We start from the raw sequence: 22,779 nt of genomic DNA on the forward strand, positions 1-22,779 counted from the left end.
TGGTACTGGGAAAACTGGACAGCTACATTTAAAAGAATGAAATTAGAACACTCCCTAACACCATACAGAAAAATAAACTCAAAATGGATTAAAGACCTAAATGTAGGGCCAGACACTATAAAACTCTTAGAGAAAATCCTTGGCAGAACACTCTAAAATAAAAAATAAAATAATAAACAAATGGGACCTAATGAAATTTAAAAGCTTTTGCACAGCAAAGGAAACCATAAACAAGATGAAAAGACAGCCCTCAGAATGGGAGAAAATATTTGCAAATGAAACTACTGACAAAGGATTAATCCCCAAAATATACAAAGAGCTCATGCAGCTCAATATCAAAAAAACAAACAACCCAAACCAAAAATGGGCAGAAGACCTAAATAGACATTTCTCCAAAGAAGATATACAGATTGTCAATAAACACATGATGGGATGCTCAACATCACTAATCATTAGAGAAATACAAATCAAAACTACAATGAGGTTTCACCTCACACCAGTCAGAATGGCCATCATCAAAAATTCTACAAACAATAAATGCTGGAGAGGGTGTGGAGAGAAGGGAACCCTTTTGAACTGTTGGTGGGAATGTAAATTGATACAGCCACTATGGAGAACAGTATGGAGGTTCCTTAAAATCTAAAAATAGAACTACCATACGACCCAGCAATCCCACTACTAGGCATATAACCTGAGAAAATCATAATTCTAAAAGAGTCAAGTACCACAATGTTCATTGCAGCTCTATTTACAATAGCCAGGACATGGAAGCAACCTAAGTGTCCATCGGCAGCTGAATGGATAAAGAAGACATGGCACATATATACAATGGAATATTACTCAGCCATAAAAAGAAACAAAATTGAGTTATTTTGTAGTGAGGTGGATGGACCTAGAGTCTGTCATACAGAGTGAAGTAAGTCAGAAAGAGAAAAACAAATACTGTATGCTAACACATATATATGGAATCTAAAAAAAAAAAATTGGTTATGAAGAACCTAGGGGCAAGACAGGAATGAAGACACACATGTAGAGAATGGACTTGAGGACACGGGGAGGGGGAAGGGTAAGCTGGGGCGAAGTGAGAGAGTGGCATGGACATATATACACTACCAAGTGTTAAATAGATAGCTAGTGGGAAGCAGCCGCATAGCACAGGGAGATCAGCTCGGTGCTTTGTGACCACCCAGAGGGTTGTGATGGGGAGGGTGGGAGGGAGATGCAAGAGGGAGGAGGTATGGGGATATATGTATATGTATAGCTGATTCACTTTGTTATAAAGCAGAAACTAACACACCATTGTAAAGCAATTATACTCCAATAAAGATGTTAAAAAATAAATATTGGATTATAACATGAAGAATAAAATAAATATTCATGATTCCATGCTGATACAAACAAATAATTAAATAAATACAAGAGGGAGATGGAGTATTGAATCCCTTCTTTACAAAAGCATTCCCATTAATAAATATAGAAAGAAGAGAGAAATAGAAAATCACCATTAGAATATCACAGTAACAATTGCTACAGGCAAGACCCATGGAATACTAAAATTAGTTTAAAGTTTAAGGAGAAACATGATCTAGTTGTATAGTCTCAGTGTATCTTACCCTAAATATTTATGAACTATAGAGAAGGTATAGCAATTTACAGTGCACAAAACTGGCAGACACCACCTTAAGCAAGTTATCAATGTTCATATAACCAGTAATAAAATATTTTGATACACTGTGAAGGGTACATTACCTTTGTGGTATTTTTGTCCATGCCATCTAATCTTGAGATAATATCAGATAACCCCAAATTGAGGAACATTCTCCATAAAACCTGACCAGAGCTCTTCAAACTAAAGTCATGAAAGCTAAGGAAAGACTGAGGAAGCGTCACAGATTGGAGAAGACTAATGAAAGACATTACTAAATGCCACGTGGGATCCTGGATTAGGTTTTGGAACAGAAAAAGACATATTAGTGGAAAAAACTGGTGAAGTCCAAACAAAGTCTGTCATTTAAGTGGTATTTATACAATGTTGATTTCTTAGTTTTGATAATGGTACCATGATTATGTAAGACGTTACACTAGGCAAAGCTGGGTAAAAAGTAATAGGGACTCCTTGTGCTATTTTTGTAACTCTTCTATAAGACTAAAATTATTTCAAAATAAGAAGACGTTTTTTCAAATTGTAATGCTTTCTTAGAATATTATTAATCGCAGATTTTAAAAACTATACACATGGAAAAAGGAAAACACTCAGAAATGCTATTATGGATTAGGCAAATTAGTAGGAGGAAAAAGATTTCTTCAGTGTATACAAAATGTAAACATTTGCCCTGGGATTTCCCACAGATGGCACAGTCCACAAAGACTTATTTAGAATAAAAATATGTCTATCAGATCTCCAGTGTAGCCTCTGTAATGTCTGCAAACCTGCTACACTGAAGTTAAAGTTACTATCACACCCCAAATTTTTTATGCAAAAACTAAATGGTCCCAATCAAGGCAACTTGAACATCAACTGCTACATGTGAAAGCAGAGGCACCAACGCAAATCATTCTTCCAACGATGAGCTGCCACTCACTGTGTTAGTTGTATTTACATTTACCTTGAGAGAGATTACAAAAATATACACAGTATAAAAAACCCCTATTTGAGTCTGTGGTGGAAAATGACGCTCCAAAGCACATCAAATCAGTCCCTTGAATTTAAGGAGAGAAGACTAAGAAGAGGCCCTCTTCTGTTCAGAAAATGGGAACTCATATCTGGAGAATCATGATTTTCTAGGTTTACAAAAGTCCACTTTTAACTAGTTTCTTTAAAAAAAACCCCTGGGTATTTTTGATGGTGAATTTCTGAGTTAAGGAAACAGCACAGTGTAACAGAAAGAAGGTCTCACCAGGAGCTGAACACTCTGGCCACTTTATGTATATCATTAACTTTCTGTGTAGACTAAATTGCTCAGTCTCTTTAGGCCTCAGTTTCCTCATTTGTGAACAGATCAGCTGATCTTAAGAGTCCCTTCCCTAGAGATCTAGGTGTCTATGAGCAACATGCTTATCCTACTATAATATCAAGAACTATAATCTGAAACTACACATCCTCTACAGCTTTTAGTCCTTCATAGTAACAATCAGGAATAAACTGTCAGGTATAGGATGAAAATACTCAAGAAGGATTCTCAATTAGGAATCAAATACCTCAAATTTGGGAGGAGCATTGAGTTTTATTTAAAAAAAAAAAAAAAAGGCCTAGGGCTAACTTTTGAGATTCAGATACTTTCAAGGTTTGCTGAAAAACAATGATTAAGTATAAGACATTGTTCTTAAGTCTACTTTGCCCTTGTACAAGGAAATTCTTCCTGACCCCTCCCTGGTTAGAGTTCTTCATGAAAGAAATAAATAGATAAATTGCAGGATGTATTACGTCAGCATATTACATGTACAAGGGGCCTGAATATTTAATAGATGGCTTCATGTGACATCTTCTTAGTTTCAACTTTGAGTTAAATTAGCAGGTTGCTTTGTAAGAGACATATCAAACAAAAGTAAACAAAGCAACCATACTCCAATAAAAATTAATTTAAAAAAAAAGTAAACCAAAATTCTCTGGAGACTGATGGCTTAGCCCTTTCTATAATTGAAAATAGTTTTGTGTTTTTGACAGAGCTCTGTGGGGTTTAAAAAAATTTTTTAATTAAATTAAGTAGAAAATCAATATAAAAAACTAAATGTATGGTGCATAACAGGCTATAATTACAGTTCTGGCTTCACTTGCACTTTTTCAGGGAAAGAAGCATATATTAATTTGAATGATATGAAACTGTTATCTTCATTGGTCAAAATTTCAGTTGGTTTCACCTAATACCTTGTAACTCATTTATTAAGGTGTTAGTTCTTAGCCTGTTGCTGAAGAATTTAAATCTTCCTTTAAGGAGGGGAAAAAAAGGGTTGCAGTTAGGAATTGTGGGTCTCAGGGTTTGTAATGGGAGGAGGCAGTTACACTAAAGTGCTTTTTTCCCAACCACTTAATTTAAACTATCAAAGTAGAACAACATGTACATGGTTAAAAAAAATCAAACTACAAGATGAAATGAACTACAAATGAAAAGTACATGTATACTCTCTCCTATCCCACTGGAAAAACATACATGATTTTCACTGAACTCCCTAGAGGTAATCACTTTAAATCCTTTCTAGCTTTATTTCATTTGGTCACTGCTATGGTCTGAATGTTTGTGCCCCTCAAAATCCATAAATTGAAATCCTAACCCCTAAGATGATTGTATTAGGAGGTGGGGCCCTTGGGAGGTGACTAGGTCACGAGGGTGAAACCCTCGTAAATGGGATTAATGCCCTTACAAAAGAGGCTACAGAGAGATCCCTCCCCTCTTGGCCATGTGAGGGTACAATTAGAAGTCTGCAACCTGGAAGAGGGCTCTCACATCACCATGTCAGCACCCTGATCTTGGACTTCCAGCCTTCAGAACTGTGAGAAATAAATTTCTGTTGTTTATTTAAAAAAAAAAAAAAAGAAAATGGGAACTCATAAACAACCATTGGTGGACAGGTACAAACCATGTGCTGATCTCCACAGACGTCATCAATCCAGGTGATGATTGGCCAGAATTTGTTCTCTGGTTTCATCAAGGGGGGTGGGAATGCTGCCACCTCTCTGGAATGTGGTCGATCCCAGTGGGAGGACATGAAACAGGACAAGGAGTGTGGAGACCTCCTCCGTGGATTGACCCTGGGGTTGATGCGGCCTTCCTCGATGTCAGCGATTTCCTGCCGAATGCTGATCCTGGCGTCACAGAATCTATCCAACTTTGCCTTGTTTTCTGACTCAGTGGCCTCAATCATGAGAGTGCCTGCCACTGGTCAGGACATGGTAGGGGCATGAAATCCATAATCCTAAAGCCTCTTGGCCACATCCACGGCCTCCATATTTGCAGACTTTTTGAAGGGTCTTATATCCAAAATAAATTCATGAGCCACGTAACCTCTTGCACACTGGAAAAGGACTCTGTAGTGTTTTTCTAATCACTTGGCTATGTAGTTGGCATTTATTATAGCAATTTCTGTGGCCTGTTTAAGGCCCTTGCCTCCCATCATCTTAATATAATCCCATGAAATGGGCAAGATGGAACTGGAGCCCCACAGGGCTGCGCTGACAGTACCCAAAGGCTGGGCATCTTCACTTGGCTTTGCTGCAACGATGGGATGATTAGGCAGAAAAGGGAGAAAATGCTTCTTCACTCCGATGGGCCCCATGCCAGGGCTGCCTCTTCCAGGGAGAATGCAGAAAGTCTTGTGAAGGTTTACCTGTGAGACATCAGACCCAAAGTCTCCAGGATAACAGATTCCACATGAATGGTCATATTTGCCCTGTCCAGGTAGATCTGTCCTCCGTGTTGGTGGATCAGTTCACGCACATCTCTGACGGTCTCTTCAAACACTCCACTGGTGGATGGATATGTAATCATGATTGCTGCCAGGTTCTCCTTGTGTTTATCTACCATAGCCTTGAAGTGAGCTGCATCGATATCTCCGTATTTATTTACCTCCACAGGCTGAATCTTCATGCCTGCCATGTGGGCACTTGCAGAATTGGTCCCATGTGCGGATTTTGGAATGTGTCTCTCTCCTTTCCCATCTAAGTAGGCTCAGATAGTGACCAGCCCGGCATATTCCCCCTGCGCTCTGCTGTTAGGCTGGAAAGAGATTCGGTCACAGCCGGTGAGTTCACACAAATCCTTCTCAAGTTCTCAGATAAGTTGCTGGTCCCTTGGATCTTGATCCAGAGACACAAAGGGGTGGATGTTTGCAAATTCTTTCCATGTGATAGGCACGAGTTCTGATGAATTGTTTAGCTTCATGGTACAGGACCCCAGGGGAATCATGCTATGAACAAGGGAAAGGTCTTTGTTTTCCAATCTCTTCATATATCAGACAATATTTGTTTCTGAGTGATAACTGGAACACTTGATGTGTGAGGAATGGGCTAGTTCTCTTGAAGGCAGACCCTAGGATAACTCTCCGCTCCTCACCCATGCTTTCAGCAACCAGCTCTGCAGATGACTCACAGCCAAAGATCCACAACAAGTCGTCCAGATCTTTTTCATTGACTGTTTCATTAAGAGAGATACCAGGTGTGCCATCCTCAATGAGCTGAATATTTATTTGCCACTGAGCGGCCCTGCCCAAAACCTCATTCACTGAGCAGTCACACTGAATCTTCAAAGTGTCAAAGAACAAGTCGTGCTGGAGTTGGTGCCCTGCTCACTTGAGACGTTCAGACAAAATCAAAGTGGCATTATGTACCCTCCAAGCAATATGTTCCAGCCCACAGGACCCATGGTAGATTGCGCACATTGTAGCCATATTCTCTGAGAGCACCTGAGCTGCACAGATGTTGCTGATAGCCTTGTCTTTCTGGATGTGTTGCTCCCTGGTTTGAAGAGCAAGAGGATACACTTCTTTTCCGCTGGCATCTCTTGTTACTCCCACCATTCTTCCAGGTATCATCCTCACCAAGTTTTCTCTGACAGCTAAAAAGGCACGTGGTCTGCTATAGCCTAGTGACACTCTAATCTCTGTGAGCTGCCCAGGGCAATGTTTTTCCCCAATACTCCAGGAGGCCTCAGGCTACACAGAGCTAAAAGGTCAGCAGTGCAGCAGGCCAAGTTCCCGGCCTGATGGGCACTGTCCACAAGTTCTGTGAAGTCTTCCACTTTCCCCTCAGCGTCCAGGTACTAGAACAGCACTCCACTGACATCTTTTCCGCTGAAGTCCATTTCATGGGGTAACTTCAGTTCAATGAGGACTCCAGCATACTTGGCTTGAGTCTGGACGACAGCTATTGTCTGTGGATGGCAACGGGGGTCAACAAAAAACTTCCTCCTCTTGTTGTGTCTGTGGCAGAGCTGCATTGCCTCTGCACCCGCGGTGGCCTCATCCAGCAGGATGCGTTAACTATGCCCATACCTGTGATGTCACACACCATGGTGTGGTAGTTGAGTAAACTGTCCTCTCTCCTCTGAGACACCTCTGGCTGGTACTGAGTATACTGGGTGATCCACCTTGAGTTCTCCAGTTAAGTTAGACAAAATTGTCTGTAGCACTGAGCAGTTATAATAGCCCATGCCAATAATCTCCAGATCTGGTTCTTGCTGGAAATAGCATGCAGAGTTGTAAGGATATCATTTCCACAGACAGGGTCATCCATTTTCAAGGGTCTTTTCAAGCAGATGCTGGCAGGGATGTTCTTTTCCATCAGTTCATCTACTCTCGCCAGCCCCAGGGCCAATCACATCTCCTCTGGTCTTTGTCCCCGGGGTCGATATGCCTCCGAGCAAAGTCGTCGTGTCTGGGCAGGAGGCGCTGCAGGAGGCGCGAGCCCAGCCGCACCGCTATCCCCGCCGCTACTACTGTAGCGGCCCCGCGGAGCTCAACCGGGGCCCCGCGCCCCCAGCCAGGCGGCGGCCGCCTCGGACTCTGCAACCCAGACGCAACCCCCAGGCCCCGGCGCACATCTGCATGGTGGTGTCCCTTGTCCGGGCCCGCGAGGGTTCAGCAGCGCTTTCGGCTCTCCTGGTCGCGGGCCCCTGGTTGGCGGCTGCCCTCGGGGGGCTGGAGCCCTTTCCCGCTGGATGACCAAATGGACAGATGGATGTTCGGAGGCCCGGAGGTGCGCACAAAGTTGTTATTCCCAAGATTTTTTTTTTTTTAATGCCCGTAGTTTTTCCAGATCGTGTTGTGTCTGATCTGGGCCTTAGGCTTGGGCATCAGTATTTTCAGTAAAACTGCCCTGTTGATTTTAATTTCAGTCAAGGTTAAAAACACTGCTCTAAAAGGGTAAAAGAATAAAGAGAAAGTGAAAATGATAACATAAAGGGTAAAAAATTAATAAGCAGAATAAATGGTTATTTATATTTGCTAGAAATTTCATAATATATGAAATATATAATCCCATTTGTGTTGGTTTTAGCAGGATTACTGATGATATTGTTGAAAGAAAATGTAACAAAATAATAGCTATGCCTGGTTAATTTCATATAGATAAAGTATTTCTCTGTTCCTTTATACTTATTTGCCTCTCTCAAAAGCAGATTTATGTGTTAATTTTATAATCAAGAGAAATAAATTTAAAAGACACAGAGAAAATTGTACCTTCTAAGTGATTCTTAGGCACTTTAAGTGTGAGGACTTCTGCCCTGGAACAGTTCCTTACAGGTCATCCAGCTGGCAGGGGTACATTACCAGACAGCACATGAAGACTTGATTCAAAGAAGTAAAATAATCCCAACAGCTGTCTGAGTTTGGAACTACCAAGACCCCAAACTTAGCATATGTACAACCAGCAACTCTTTCAACCATTCCTGTAAGTGGACATTTTTAGACAACCCGCTTCACTTTTGGACTCCTAAGTTATTAGAAAACTGCCCATTCAAAGTCAACACCTTGACTCCATTCTATTCCTACCTACTTGACTCTAGAATCCAGATACTGCAATGTCTCCATTTAAATTAGCTGTCACTTGGGGAATCGAGGACAAAAGTGATGAGAAGAAAAGTTCAGGGTCAGTCCTTGGCTTTTATATTGATTCAGTCACCCAAGGACCTCATGTACAATCATATAGAAGTGTAAATTAGAAACACATAAAATAAATTCAGAATCTTTCTACCTACCTCCCCAAGTCCCAAATCAATATAATAAACACTTTGTACGCTTGCCAAGGTCACCACGTAGAGATGTTTTGGTTTAAAGAAAGGAACCAGTGTTTAAAAATGAGTTATTTCCAATGAGAATGCAGAAATTCAGACTGAACTCACAGGTTCTAATGGCAAAACTCAGCCAGATAAAACAAATATAGTTTTAATATACACAGTATAAATCATTCCATATTACCTTGCATTAGAGACATTTTATTGCCCAGCTGTTATAGCTCATATGAGTCTGTAACATGTGATTACATCTTCAAGTGTAAGTATTCCTTTTTTTTTTTTTAATACGTCTTTATTGGAGTATAATTGCTTCACAATACTGTGTTCGTTTCTGTTGCACAACAAAGCAAATCACCCATATGCATACACATGTCCCCATATCCCCTCCCTCTTGAGCCTCCCTCCCATCCTCCCTATCCTACCCCTCTAGGTCATCGCAAAGCTGATCTCCCTGGGCTACGCTGCTGCTTCCAGCCAGCCAACTATTTTACATTCGGTGGTGTGTATATGTTGATGCTACTCTCAATTTGCCCCAGCTTCGCCCTCCCACCCCATGTCCTCAAGTTCTCTATGTCCACCTCTTTATTCCTGCCCTGCAACTAGGTTCATCAGTACCATTTTTTTTTTTTTGATTCCATATGTATGCATTAGCATACGGTAGTTGTTTTTCTCTTTCTGACTTACTTCACTCTGTATGACAGACTCTAGGTCCATGCACCTCACTACAAATAACTCAGTTTCGTTTCTTTTTATGGCTGAGTGATATTCCATTGTATATATGTGCCACATCTTCTTTATCCATTCATCTGTCAATGGACACTTAGGTTGCTTCCATGTCCTGGCTATTGTAAATAGAGCTGCAATGAACATTGTGGTACATGACTCTTTTTGAATTACGGTTTTCTCAGCGTATATGCCCAGTAGTGGGATCGCTGGGTCGTATGGTAGTTCAGTTTTTAGCTTTTTAAAGAACCTCCATACTGTTTTCCATAGTGGCTGCATCAATTTACATTCCCACCAACAGTGCAGGAGGGTTCCCTTTTCACCACACCCTTTCCAGCATTTATTGTTTCTAGATTTTTTGATAATGGCCATTCTGAACAGTGTGAGGTGATACCTCATTGTAGTTTTGATTTGCATATCTCTAATAATTAGTGACGTTGAGCATCTTTTCTTGTGCCTTTTGGCCATCTGTATGTCTTCCTTGGTGAAATGTCTATTTAGGTCTTCCTCCCATTTTTTAACTGGATTGTTTGTTTATTTCATATTGAGCTCCACGAACTGTTTGTATGTTTTGGAGATTAATCCTTTGTCTGTTGTTTCATTTGGAAATATTTTCTCCCATTCTGAGGGTTGTCTTTTCGTCTTGTTTATGGTTTCCTTTGCTGTGCAAAAGCTTTTAAGTTTCATTAGGTCCCATTTGTTTATTTTTGTTTTTATTTCCATTTCTCTAGGTGGTGGGTCAAAAAGGATCTTGCTGTGGTTTATGTCAAAGAGTGATTTTCCTATGTTTTCCTCTAAGAGTTTTATAGTGTCCGGTCTTAATTTAGGTCTCTAATCCATTTTGAGTTTATTTTTGTGGATGGTGTTAGGTAGTGTTCTAATTTCATTCTTTTACATGTAGCTGTCCAGTTTTCCCAGCACCACTTGTTGAAGAGACTATCTTTTCTCCATTGTATGTTCTTGCCTCCTTTGTCATAACTTAGGTGCCCATGTGTGCGTGGGTTTATCTCTGGGCATTCTGTCCTGTACCATTGATCTATATTTCTGTTTTTGTGCCAGTACCATACTGTCTTGATTACTGTAGCTTTGTGATATAGATTGAAGTCAGGAGCCTGATTCCTCCAACTCCGTTTTTCTTTCTCAAGGTAGCTTTGGCTATTCGGGGTCTCTTGTGTTTCCATACAAATTGTAAGATTTTTTTGTTCTGATTCTGTGAAGAATGCCATTGGTAGTTTGATAGGGATTGCAGTGAATCTATAGATTGCTTTGGGTACTATAGTCATTTTCACAATATTGATTCTTCCAATCCAAGAACATGGTATATTTCTCCATCTGTTTATGTCATCTTTGACTTCTTTCATCAGTGTTTTATAGTTTTCTAAGTACAATCTTTCAGCTCCTTAGGCAGGTTTCTTCCTAGGAATTTTATTCTTTTTGTTGCAATGGTAAATGGGAGTGTTTCCTTAATTTCTCTTTCTGATTTTTCGTTATTGGTGTATAAGAATGCCAGAGATTTCTGTGCATTAATTTTGTATCCTGCAACCTTACCAAATTTATTGATTAGTTCTAGTAGTTTTCTGGTGGCATCTTTAGGATTTTCTATGTATAGTATCATGTCATCTGCAAACAGTGACAGTTTTACTTCTTCTTTTCCAATCTGGATTACTTTTATATCTTTTTCTTCTCTGATTGCTGGGGTTAGGACTTCCAAAACTATGTTGAATAAGAGTGGTGAGGGTGGACAACCTTGTCTTGTTCCTGATCTTAGTGGAAATTCTTTCAGTTTTTCACCATTGAGAATGATGTTGTCTGAGGGTTTGTCATATATGGCCTTTATTATGTTGAGGTAGCTTCCCTCTATGCCCATTTTCTGGAGAGTTTTTATCATAAATGGGTGTTGAATTTTATCAAAAGCTTTTTCTGCATTTATTCACATGATCATATGGTTTTCATTCCTTAATTTGTTAATGTGGTGTATCACATTGATTGATTTGCATATATGGAAGAATCCTTGCATCCCTGGGATAAATTCCACGTGATCATGGTGTATGATCCTTTTAATGTGCTGTTGCATTCTGTTTGCTAGTATTTTGTTCAGGATTTTTGCATCTATGTTCATCAGTGATATTGGTCTATAATTTTCTTTTTTTGTGATATCTTTGCTCTGGTTTTCGTATCAGGGTGATGGTGGCTTTTTAGAATGAATTTGGGAGTGTTTCTCTCTGCAGTTTTTTGGAAGAGTTTGAGAAGGTTGGGTGTTAGCTCTTCTCTAAATGTTTGATAGAATTCTCCTGTGAAGCTCTCTGGTCCTGGACTTTAGTTTGTTGGAAGATTTTTAATTACTGTTTCAATCTCATTACTTCTGATAGGTCTGTTTATATTTTCTAATTCTTCCTGGTTCAGTCTTGGAAATTGTACCTTTCTAAGAATTTGTCCATTTATTCATGGTTGTCCATTTTATTGGTATATAGTTGTTTGTAGTAGTCTCTTATAATCCTTTGTATTTCTGCAGTGTCAGTTGTGATTTCTCCTGTTTCGTTTCTAATTTTATTGATTTGCATCTTCTCTCTTTTTTTCTTGATGAGTCTGGCTAAGGGTTTGTTCATTTTGTTTATCTTCTCAAAGAAGCAGCTTTTAGTTTTATTGATATTTGCTATTGTTTTCTTTGTTTCTATTTTGTTTATTTCTGCTCTGATCTTTATGATTTCTTTCCTTCTACTGACTTTGGGTTTTCTTTGTTCTTCTTTCTCTAGTTGTTTTAAGTGTAGGGTTAGATTGTTTATTTGAGATTTTTCTTGTTTCTTGAGGTGAGATTGAATTGCTATAAACTTCCCTCTTAGAACTGCTTTTGCTGCATCCCATATGTTTGGGGTTGTCGTGTTTTTGTTGTCATTTGTTTCTATGTATTTTTTTATTTCTTCTTTGATTTCTTCAGTGATCTCTTGGTTATTTAGTAGCACACTGTTTAGCCTCCATGTATTTGTGTTTTTTACAGTTTTTTCCTATAATTGATTTCCAATCTCATAGCGTTGTAGTCAGAAAAGATGCTTGATATGATTTCAATTTTCTTAAATTTTCCAAGGCTTGATTTGTGACCCAAGATGTGATCTATGCTGGGGAATGTTCCTTGTGCACTTGAGAAGAAAGTGTATTTGGCCACTTTTGGGTGGAATGTTCTATAAATATCAGTTAGATCTATCTGGTCTATTGTGTCATTTAAAGCTTCTGTTTCCTTATTTATTTTCTGTTTGGATGATCTGTCCATTGGTGAAAGTAGGGTGCTAAAGTCCCCTACTATTATTGTGTTACTGTCTATTTCTCCTTTCATGGTTGTTAGCATTTGCTATATGTATCGTGGTGCTCCTATGTTGGTTGCATAAACATTTGTGAGTGTTATATCTTCTTCTTGGATTGATCCTTTGATCATTATGTAGTGTCCCTCCTTATCTCTTGTAACAGTCTTTATTTTAAAGTCTATTTTATCTGATACAAGTATTGCTACTCCAGCTTTCTTTCGATTTCTATTTCCATGCAATATCTTTTTCCACCCCCTCACTCTCAGTCTGTATGTGTCCCTCGGTCTAAAGTGGGTCTCTTGTAGACAGCATATATACGGGTCTTGTTTTTGTATCCATTCAGCCAGTCTGTGTCTTTTGGTTGGGGCATTTAGCCCATTTACATTCAAGGTTATTATCAATATATATGTTCCTATTACTATTTTCTTAATTGTTTTGAGTTTGTTTTTGTGGGTCTTTTTCTTCTCTTGCATTTCTGGCTTGGAGAAATTTCTTTAGCATTTTTTGTAAAGCTGGTTTTGTGGTGCTGAATTCTCTTAGCTTCTGCTTGTCTGAAAAGCTTTTGACTTCTCTATCGAATCTGAATGAGATCCTTGCTGGGTAGAGTAATCTCGGTTGTAGGTTTTTCTCTTTCCTCACTTTAAGTATATCCTGCCACTCTCTTCTGGCCTGCAGAGTTTCTGCTGAAAAATCAGCTGTTAACCTTATGAGGATTTCTTTGTATGTTATTTTTTTGTTTTTCCCTTGCTGCTTTTAATATTTTTTCTTTGAATTTAATTTTTCTTAGTTTGGTTAATATGTGTCTTGGTGTGTTTTTCCTAGGGTTTATCCTGTATGGGACTCTCTGTGCTTCTTGGACTTGACTGACAATTTCCTTTCCCATGTTAGGGAAGTTTTCAACTATAATCTCTTCAAATATTTTCTCAGACCTTTTCTTTTCCTCTTCTTCTGAGACCCCTATAATTCAAATGCTGGTGCATTTAGTGTTGTCCCAGAGGTCTTGAGATTGTCTTCAGTTCTTTTCATTCTTTTCCCTTTATTCTGCTCCTTGGCAGTTATTTACGCCATTTTGTCTTCCAGCTCACTTATTCATTCTTCTGCCTCAGTTATTCTGTTATTGATTCCTTTCAGTGTATTTTTCATTTCAGTTATTGTGCTGTTCATCTCTGTTTGTTTGTTCTTTAGTTCTAGATCTTTGTTAAACATTTCTTGTATTTTCTCAGTCTGTGCTTCCATTTTATTTCCTAGATTCTTGATCATCTTTACTATAATTACTCTGAATTGTTTTTCAGGTAGGTTGCCTATTTCCTCTTCATTTATTTGGTCTTGTAGGTTTTTACCTTGCTCCTTCATCTATAACATATTTTTTTGCCTTCTCATTTTTTTTTTTTTTTTTTATGAATGGGATTGTGTTCCTGTCTTGTGTTCCAGGTTTTTTAGCCTGAGGCTTCCAACGCTGGAGTTTGTAGGCTATTGGGTAGAGCTGGGTCTTCGTACTGAGATGAGGAACTCCATGAGACCTCACTCTGATGAATATTCCCCTGGGTCTGAGGTTCTCTGTTAGTTCAGTGGTTCTGACTCAGAGCTCCCACCGCAGGAACTTTGGCCCAACTCTGGTCTCAAGAACCAAGATCCCCTGGGGCAGCAAAAAAAAAAAAAAAAACAATGACAAAGTAAAAAATAAAATTAGACTAGGAAACTATCATATATGTTAGAAAGATGTAAAAATAAAAATACAGATGAATCAACAACCGGAAGGTATATCAGTACCACAATAGTAAAAAAAAAGGAGGAGGGAAAAGAAAAAAATTAAAGGTGAGGGAAGGCCTTGGCTGTGGAGGGCGGGGCCTAAGCAAGGGTGAGTTTTGTGTGGTGAGTGGGGCCAATGCTCAGGACCCACAGGGCTGGAAAAAGCCCTGGGAGCTGTGGGGGGTTAGGCTTAGGCTCAAGGAACAGAAGGGGCCCAGGTCTACCCCCAACCTCTTGTCTCAGAGGGCAGGGGACCTCACCTGGGAGCCCAGCAGGCTTCCTGGGCTCGAGTGGGTGGGGCAGACGCCCTCCTCTCCTTTCCTGCTCCTCTGGTCTGGGAGGGTCCCTCCTGCCTGCCTCTCCTGATCTCCCCAGCCTCCCTCCTATGCCCCCAAGAACCCACACAGCCTGGAGGGGGCCTTAGAGGGCAGGGGATCAGCCTGGGAGCTCAGCAGGCTCCCCGTGCCCAAGTGGGTGGGGCAATCGCCCTCTGCTCCTCTCCTGCTCCTCCTGGATGGCTCCTGCTGCCTGCCTCTCCTGATCTCACCGGCCTCCCTCTTATGTCGCCAGGACCCATGTGGCCTGGATAGGGCTTTGGAAGGGGGGTACTGGCTTGGGAGCTCAGCAGGCTCCCCAACCCAAGTGGACCAGGCAATTGCCCTCTGCTCCTCTCTGGCTCTTCGTGAAGAGTCCCTCTCACCTGCCTCTCCTGATCTTCCCAGCCTCAGGGGCACTGATCCTGTCTGGCCTTCACTTTTCCTATGCCTTCGGTCCCCCTATGTCCTACCGGTTCACTTTGGGGTTCCTTCTGTCTCCTTAGACGTCAGAGTCCCCCACCAGCCACCAGCAGGCGCCCTAGTTGTGGGGACATGCTAACTCCACGTCTTCCCATGCAGCCATCTTGACTCCGCCTCGAGTGAGTATTCCTTGATGATGAAAATTGTGTATTATCTAAAGACACAAACCAAAAAGACGAAGGTAACTAACATGCTGGTAAAGATCTTAGGATGGATTAACTCAGAGGAATGATTGAAGAGAGAGAGAGAGCTCACAATCTTTGAGCTACAAAATGCACTAGGATTTGTGTTAGGCATATGGACTATTTTATTCCGTTTATTATTTGTAATGGTATTATATATGAGTATTATTAGTCCCACTATATAGGTGAGTCTTAGAGGGGAGAGAGTACATGTCATGGCAGCAGATGTAAAGATGGAAACTCCTCATTCTTTTTTTTTTTTTTTTTGGTTTTCTTAACATTTTTATTGGAGTATAATTGCTTTACAATGTTGTGTTATTTTCTTTTGTATAACAAAGTGAATCAGCTATATGTATACATATATCCCCATATCCCCTCCCTCTTGTGTCTCCCTCACACCTACCCTATCCCACCCCTCTGGGTAGTCACAAAGCACCGAGCTGATCTCCCCATGTGATGCAGCTGCTTCCCACTAGCTATCAATTTTACATTTGGTAGTGTATATACGTCAGTGTTACTCTCTAACTTCTCCCAGCTTAACCTTCCCCCTCCCAGTGTCCTCAAGTCCATTCTCTACGTCTGTGTCTTTATTCCTATCCTGCCCCTAGGTGCATCAGAACTATTTGTTTTTTTTACTTTCCATATATATGTGTTAGCATATGGTATTTGTTTTTCTCTTTCTGACTTACTTCACTCTGTATGACAGACTCTAGGTCCATCCACCTCACTCCAAATAACTCAATTTCGTTTCTTTTATGTCTGAGTAATATTTCATTGTATATATGTGACACATCTTCTTTATCCATTCATCTGTCAATGGACACTTATGTTGCTTCCATATCCTGGCTATTGTAAATTGTGCTGCAATGAACATTGTGGTACATGACTCTTCTTGAATTATAGTTTTCTCAGGGTATTTGCCCAGTAGTGGGATTGCTGAGTCATATGGTATTTCTTTTTTTAGTTTTTAAGGAACCTCCATACTGTTCTCCATAGTGACTGTATCAATTTACATTCCCACCAACAATGCAAGAGGGTTCCCTTTTCCCCACACCCTCTCCAGCATTGATTGTAGACTTTTGATGATGGCCATTGTGACCTGTGAGGTGATACCTCGTTGTAGTTTTGATTTGCATTTCTCAAATGATTAGTGATGTTGAGCATCCTATCATGTGTTTGTTGGCAATCTGTATATCTTCTTTAGAGAAATGTCTTTTTAGATCTTCTGCCCATTTTTTGATTGGGTTGTTTGTTTTTTTGATATTAAACTGCATGGGCTGCTTGTATATTTTGAAGATTAATCCTTTGTCCGTTGCTTCATTTGCAAATATTTTCTCCCATTCTGAGGGTTGTCTTTTTGTCTTGTTTATGGTTTCCTTTGCTGTTCAAAAGCTTTTAAGTTTCATTAGGTCCCATTTGTTTATTTTTGTTTTTATTTCCATTTCTCTAGGAGGTGGGTCAAAAAGGATCTTGCTGTGATTTATGTCATAGAGGGTTCTGCCTATGTTTTCCTCTAAGAGTTTTATAGTGTCTGGCCTTACATTTAGGTCTTTAATCCATTTTGGGTTTATTTTTGTGTATGGTGTTAGGAAGTGTTCTAATTTCATTCTTTTACATGTAGCTGTCCAGATTTCCCAGCACCACTTATTGAAGAGGTTGTCTTTTCTCCTTTGTATATTCTTGCCTCCTTTTTGAAAGATAAGGTAACCATATGTGTGTGGGTTTATCTCTGGGCTTTCTATCCTGTTCCATTGATCTATATTTCTGTTTTTGTGCCAGTACCGTACTGTCTTTTTTTGTGTGTGTGGATATATTTTATTTTATTTATTTATTCTTATATTTTTTGAATTTTTAAATTTTATTTTATTTATTTTTTTATACAGCAGGTTCTTATTAGTTATCCATTTTATACATATTAGTGTATATATGTCAATCCCAATCTCCCAGTTCATCACATCACCACCACCCCCCGTACTGTCTTGATTACTGTAGCTTTGCAGTATAGTCTGAAGTCAGGGAGCCTGATTCTTCCAGCTCTGTTTTTCTTTCTCAAGATTGCTTTGGCTATTCACAGTCTTTGTGTTTACCTACAAATTGTGAAATTTTTGTTCTAGTTTTGTGGAAAATGCCATTGGTAGTTTGATAGGGATTGCATTGAATCTGTAGATTGCTTCAGGTAATACAGTCATTTTCACAATGTTGATTCTTCCAATCCAGGAACATGGTATATCTCTCCATCTGTTTGTATCATCTTTAATTTCTTTCATCAGTGTCTTACAGTTTTCTGCATACAGGTCTTTTGTTTCCTTAGGTAGGTTTAGTCCTAGGTATTTTATTATTTTTTTTTGCAATGGTAAATAGGAGTGTTTCCTTAATTTCTCTTTCAGATTTTCATCATTATTGTATAGGAATGCAAGAGATTTCTGTGCATTAATTTTGTATCCTGCTACTTTACCCAATTCATTGATTAGCTCTAGTAGTTTTCTGGTAGCATCTTTAGGATTCTCTATGTATAGTATCATATCATCTGCAAACAGTGACAGCTTTATTTCTTCTTTTCCGATTTGGATTCCTTTTATTTCTTTTTCTTCTCTGATTGCTGTGGCTAAAAATTCCAAAACTATGTTGAATAATAGTGGTGAGAGTGGACAACCGTGTCTTGTTCCTGATCTTAGAGGAAATGGTTTCAATTTTTCACCATTGAGAACGATGTTAGCTGTGGGTTTGTCATATATGGCCTTTATTATGTTGATGTAAGTTCCCTCTATGCCTACTTTCTGGAGAGTTTTTATCATAAATAAGTGTTGAATTTTGACAAAAGCTTTTTCTGCATTTAGATTATCATATGGTTGAAAACTGCATCTAAGTTTCTGAAAAACCTGGCCTGACCAATCCTTCCAATATTCTCTTGTTGCACTGCAGGGACTCCGAGGAGCTGTTTGATGGGCCCAGCTGCAGCGTGTCTCTTCCCAGTAGAGAGATGCCTGTCAGCCTCTCACTCTCCCTGGTTTGCTCCAGTGAGTCAGACCTCTCCACCATCCCCTCCACTTCCTGGCAGCTGCAACAGAAAGCTGGAAGTTGGTGGCAAATTGTGGCGCCTGCCTGTTCGGTCTGCCACTAATGACAGCCCCTGCTGAAATCATGGCTCCATAGCTGTAACTTCCCTTCATAAAGGTCCAAGTGAGAAGAAAGCAAAGGCCATTCTGACTTCTGACCTAGATTCCTGCCCATGTGTAAAATGCTCTTTTTGACTATTTTCCTGTGTTTAGTAGGTTGTAGCAGACTGAAAGTGTAGAAGGGGGTTCGTGAATTTTTTCAAGCCTGCTAAACTGACCCTTGAATTTAGAAGAGAACTGTGCTACTTTGGAGAAGTAAAGGTGAAAGGGAAGAAACATTTGCCTGGCTGCTGTTAATTACAATAATAATATAAAAACATGAAGCTTCAAAAAGGTGACATTTTTGAAACCTTTGGGATTTAACACCCCCACCTCTGAGCGTTCAGTCATCTTTTCTATGGTATTCAAAGCTTTGATTAAGGAAATCAAGTTCAAAGACTTTACTTGGCAGTGACTTGTAATTGCCTCTGAGTTTTGCATGTGTGAATCTGGCAGGGAACACAGGCTCAGATAACAGCCCATAGCTTTGTAAAGGTGGTCTCATATTTCTCTCTTTTGATCATCACCACAAGCCAGGCTTGGCAGCTATTATTATTATTATTTCAATTTGAGAAAGAAATATTGAGCTCAGAGAGGTGATGTGATTTTCCACAGTCACACAGCAAAGACCCACTTCTCCCCCTTTGTCCTCAGGTGCTAACTCACTGCATCTTTTCCCATCTCTAAGGACTTCTGTGTTTGTTTGTAAGTTGCATAATCCTGGGGAGACATCTGAACCTAGAGTTCAGAGTTCATTGTTCAGAGGTAGTAGATTTATAAATGTATCTTGGGGAAGGGGCATGGTTTCCTAATTCTTTCTAAGGTGCTATATGTACTGCTGTTGGTTCCACATGATGTCCTTTGACTCCTGCCTCTTAGCTGGTACCGCTTTCTCCTCTGTGGATTCTGTGGGTTCTTCCATCAGTAATTACTTTGACTGCAGTTTTGCATGTGATTTTCCTTGGTGACTGTTCTGTGAGTCCTGCCTTGAGAATCAAGAGTTCAAATAAAATAGTATAAAACAAAATAAATAAATACATACATACATACATAAAATAAAAAATAAAAATAAGAACACGATGCTTACCATCCGAACTTCTTAAGGAAAAAAAGGAAGGGAATGCTAGGATTGATTGCCCAGCAACCTGCCCCTGCCCCTGCCCTGGTCTGCACCCTGATAGGACGTTGCCCAATGGTGACCTGACCTCTCTTCTTCCCTCCTGTCCCATCCCCTGTCCCTTAAGGCTCCACTGCTTTGCTTCCCCACGGCTTAAAAATCACTATTTTTTGAAAACCATTTATATCAACACACTGGTTAGCATGGATGTTGAGACAAGTGCAGAGTATGGCTGGCTGGCCTAACTTAAAAAAATGATCAAAGAAGACAATTTAGGTAATACAAATAAACGTTAACCCTTCATGAAGCATATGGTGTCCTTTCCAAGAACTGCAAAATTGGGCACAAGAAGCTGTTATAGGATGAAGAATAAGGAACAAGGAAGAGACAAATAGAAAAATATCTGCTTGGCTGGGGTCACATAGTCATCTTTGTCTGGTGTGAAAGACCCAGAATTGGCTTGGCATTTGGGGATTGGCTGATGGGGATATACTGCATTTCTGGTCAGGTGGACCATTTACAGAGACAGGAAAGTTATCAAAGTTTTAGTTTGATGACTCAGCATCCTGGGCATGAATGGCTCCAACTGGGGTCTAGAAAGTTATTTCAACACAACTAGTCATGGACATGCCAAACTAGAAAGACATGGCACTTGGGGCAGCAGAAAGGCTTCCAGAGTTAAGCGCTGACAGCAGAGGTAGGGGGTGGGGTGGTAAGGAGAAGCACAGTCTGTTCTCCTAGCCTTTCAGGTTCTGAGGATGTCACTACCTTTGGTTCCCTTCCTTCTGAGAGTGCCAATAACTACTGGATAACTGGTTCTTTTCTTTCCACTTTTCATTGCTACTCATATGTATGGTTTGTTCTCTTTCTTTTCCTTCACACTAATTTTTCTCTGAACACTTTCTTAATTTACCTCCATTTTTCCATTTGTTGGAACTTATTTTCCATTCCTTTTTTTTACCAAAATAATTTATTATTTCTTTCCAGGAAGGTACACCTTCCTCCACCCAATCCGCCCCCTTCCATTTTATTATATATGGACATCTTAGTTCTTCACTTCTTTTTCCTTGGAATTTATTTAAAGGATATATACATATATATATATTTTTTAAGTGTATGTTTCCTGTTTAAGGCTCCATTTTTTTATTTAGTCTCCAAAGTATGTTCACAAATGCCAGGTAGATTGAGAAATATAAAGCAGATTACCAATTTTTTCACAACAGTGAAAGATTGTGGAAGCTGGTTAATGAAAGCTTCTGGGACAGCGGTCCTGCTGGAAGCATTAACTCTGCTCCTAATCTTTTCTGATAAACATGCCTTACAGGGAGATAAGAGAAATCAAAGGCTGCTTTTTGAGCCCTGTAGTTTTGAAGTCGACTAGTGCAGTTCCTAATAGAAGCTATTTTAACTCCCTTCCAGATAAAAAAGTCTTAGCCTCAAAATCAAATATTTCCTTGCTATCCCCTCAGGCTCCCTTGTCAAACCTTCTGACTGACTGAAAGCACCAAGCTTCACAACGTGAAACAAAATCTTTTAACCCTAGAAGGATCAATGAACATGTTACCTGGAGAACAGGTGTGGTTTTGTGTATATGAATAGTTAACATAGCCAGTGTAGCTTGCCTTTACTTTATGCATTAACTGTGCTCCCCCCAAAGATTAATGAAAATGAATATTTATGGGGTGAATCATATTTTGTTATAGGATTGCACTGTAACTGTGGAAGTCTAATACAAAGGTGAAAGAAGATTAAAGGCCAAATTTAAATACCATAGCTTGCAATTTTAAAAAGTCTGCCTTGGATAATTTGCAATCACGTATATTTATTTCTCTCATGTCAAAGCCCACAAAAAAGTAATCATAGACCATCTAGATTACCTTTGGGCATTCATGAAAAATACATAGTAAAACAAATCATTCTGTGGCTTGCTACTTCATCAAGAATTCATTCTAGCTTCAGGAAACAAGGACAACTTAAATAACTTAAATACTAACTCCTAACAGTTCAACAGACTGTCAAATATACAATACTATAAATATTCTACATTGCTTATTTGTCAGTGCCTAGAGCTCCAAGGCCATAAGCAGGTAAAGCCAATCACCTAAAGGCCCTAACTACAAAGCAAGATCTCATAAGACATTGTAAGACAATCATGTAAATTACATTTTGGCAAAGAATTTTGAGAAATAATATTTCTAGGAAATCATTAGAAAGATAAGCAGCTTAAGTGTAACAACAAAACCAAAGCAGGAAGTAAGCAGTTTAGTTAATATTTTCTTCTTAATTATCACACCTTTTTTTTCCCCCCAAATGACCTCAGGACCACCAAACTTATTAAATCAATATCCTTAACTTTAAAAGAGTTGTTTATGTTGCATTCTTTTCTAATCCATTAATTTCTTAATTTGAGATAGGTGAAAATGATGCTAGTTAGGAGGATTTTTAAATTAAATAGTCCAGGAAGACCTGATAAGATGATGAGAGTTGGAGCAAACATAACAGATGGAGAGAAAAAAAAAGGGAGAAATTGAAGTAGAATTAAAACTTGATGCATGTATCCTTGAGGAAGATGGAAGTTGGGAGAGTGACTGCTCAACTTCTAGTTGAATGCTTGGATGGATGATATTTTGCAACAGTTGCTAAGTTTATTTTCTTTAATGAATTTTTAATCTTAGGAGAGTTTTGGACATAAAGAAAAATTGTGAAGATACTACAAAGTTCCTTTGTACCCACACCCAGTTTCCCGTATTATTAATACCTTACATTAGTATGGCATATTGGTTAGAATTACTTAACAAACACTGATAATTTATAGGTAACTAAAATCCATACTTTATTCAGATTTTCTTAGTTTTTATCCTAATATCTGTTCTCTGTTCCAGAATTCCATGTGAAACACAAGGTTATAATTAGTTGTCAAGTCTCCTTAGGCTCCTCTTGGCTGTGGCAGTCTTTCCTTGTTTTCGAGGACCTGACAGTTTTGAAGTTTTGATACAGGTTTCCCCCGCTATCCAAAAGTGGACGTTTCTATGAAACT

The 22,779-nt window shown here is 39.4% G+C and overlaps 1 pseudogene; it reads right to left on the bottom strand.

Annotated features, from left to right (window-relative positions):
• Positions 1–2,720: 2,720 nt before the first annotated feature.
• On the bottom strand, positions 2,721–7,538 carry LOC132365374 (glycine dehydrogenase (decarboxylating), mitochondrial-like; annotated as a pseudogene).
• Between the last annotated feature and the right edge of the window lie 15,241 nt (positions 7,539–22,779).

Source organism: Balaenoptera ricei, chromosome 4 (assembly GCF_028023285.1).
Source record: "Balaenoptera ricei isolate mBalRic1 chromosome 4, mBalRic1.hap2, whole genome shotgun sequence".
In the NCBI taxonomy this organism is placed as follows: domain Eukaryota; kingdom Metazoa; phylum Chordata; class Mammalia; order Artiodactyla; family Balaenopteridae; genus Balaenoptera; species Balaenoptera ricei.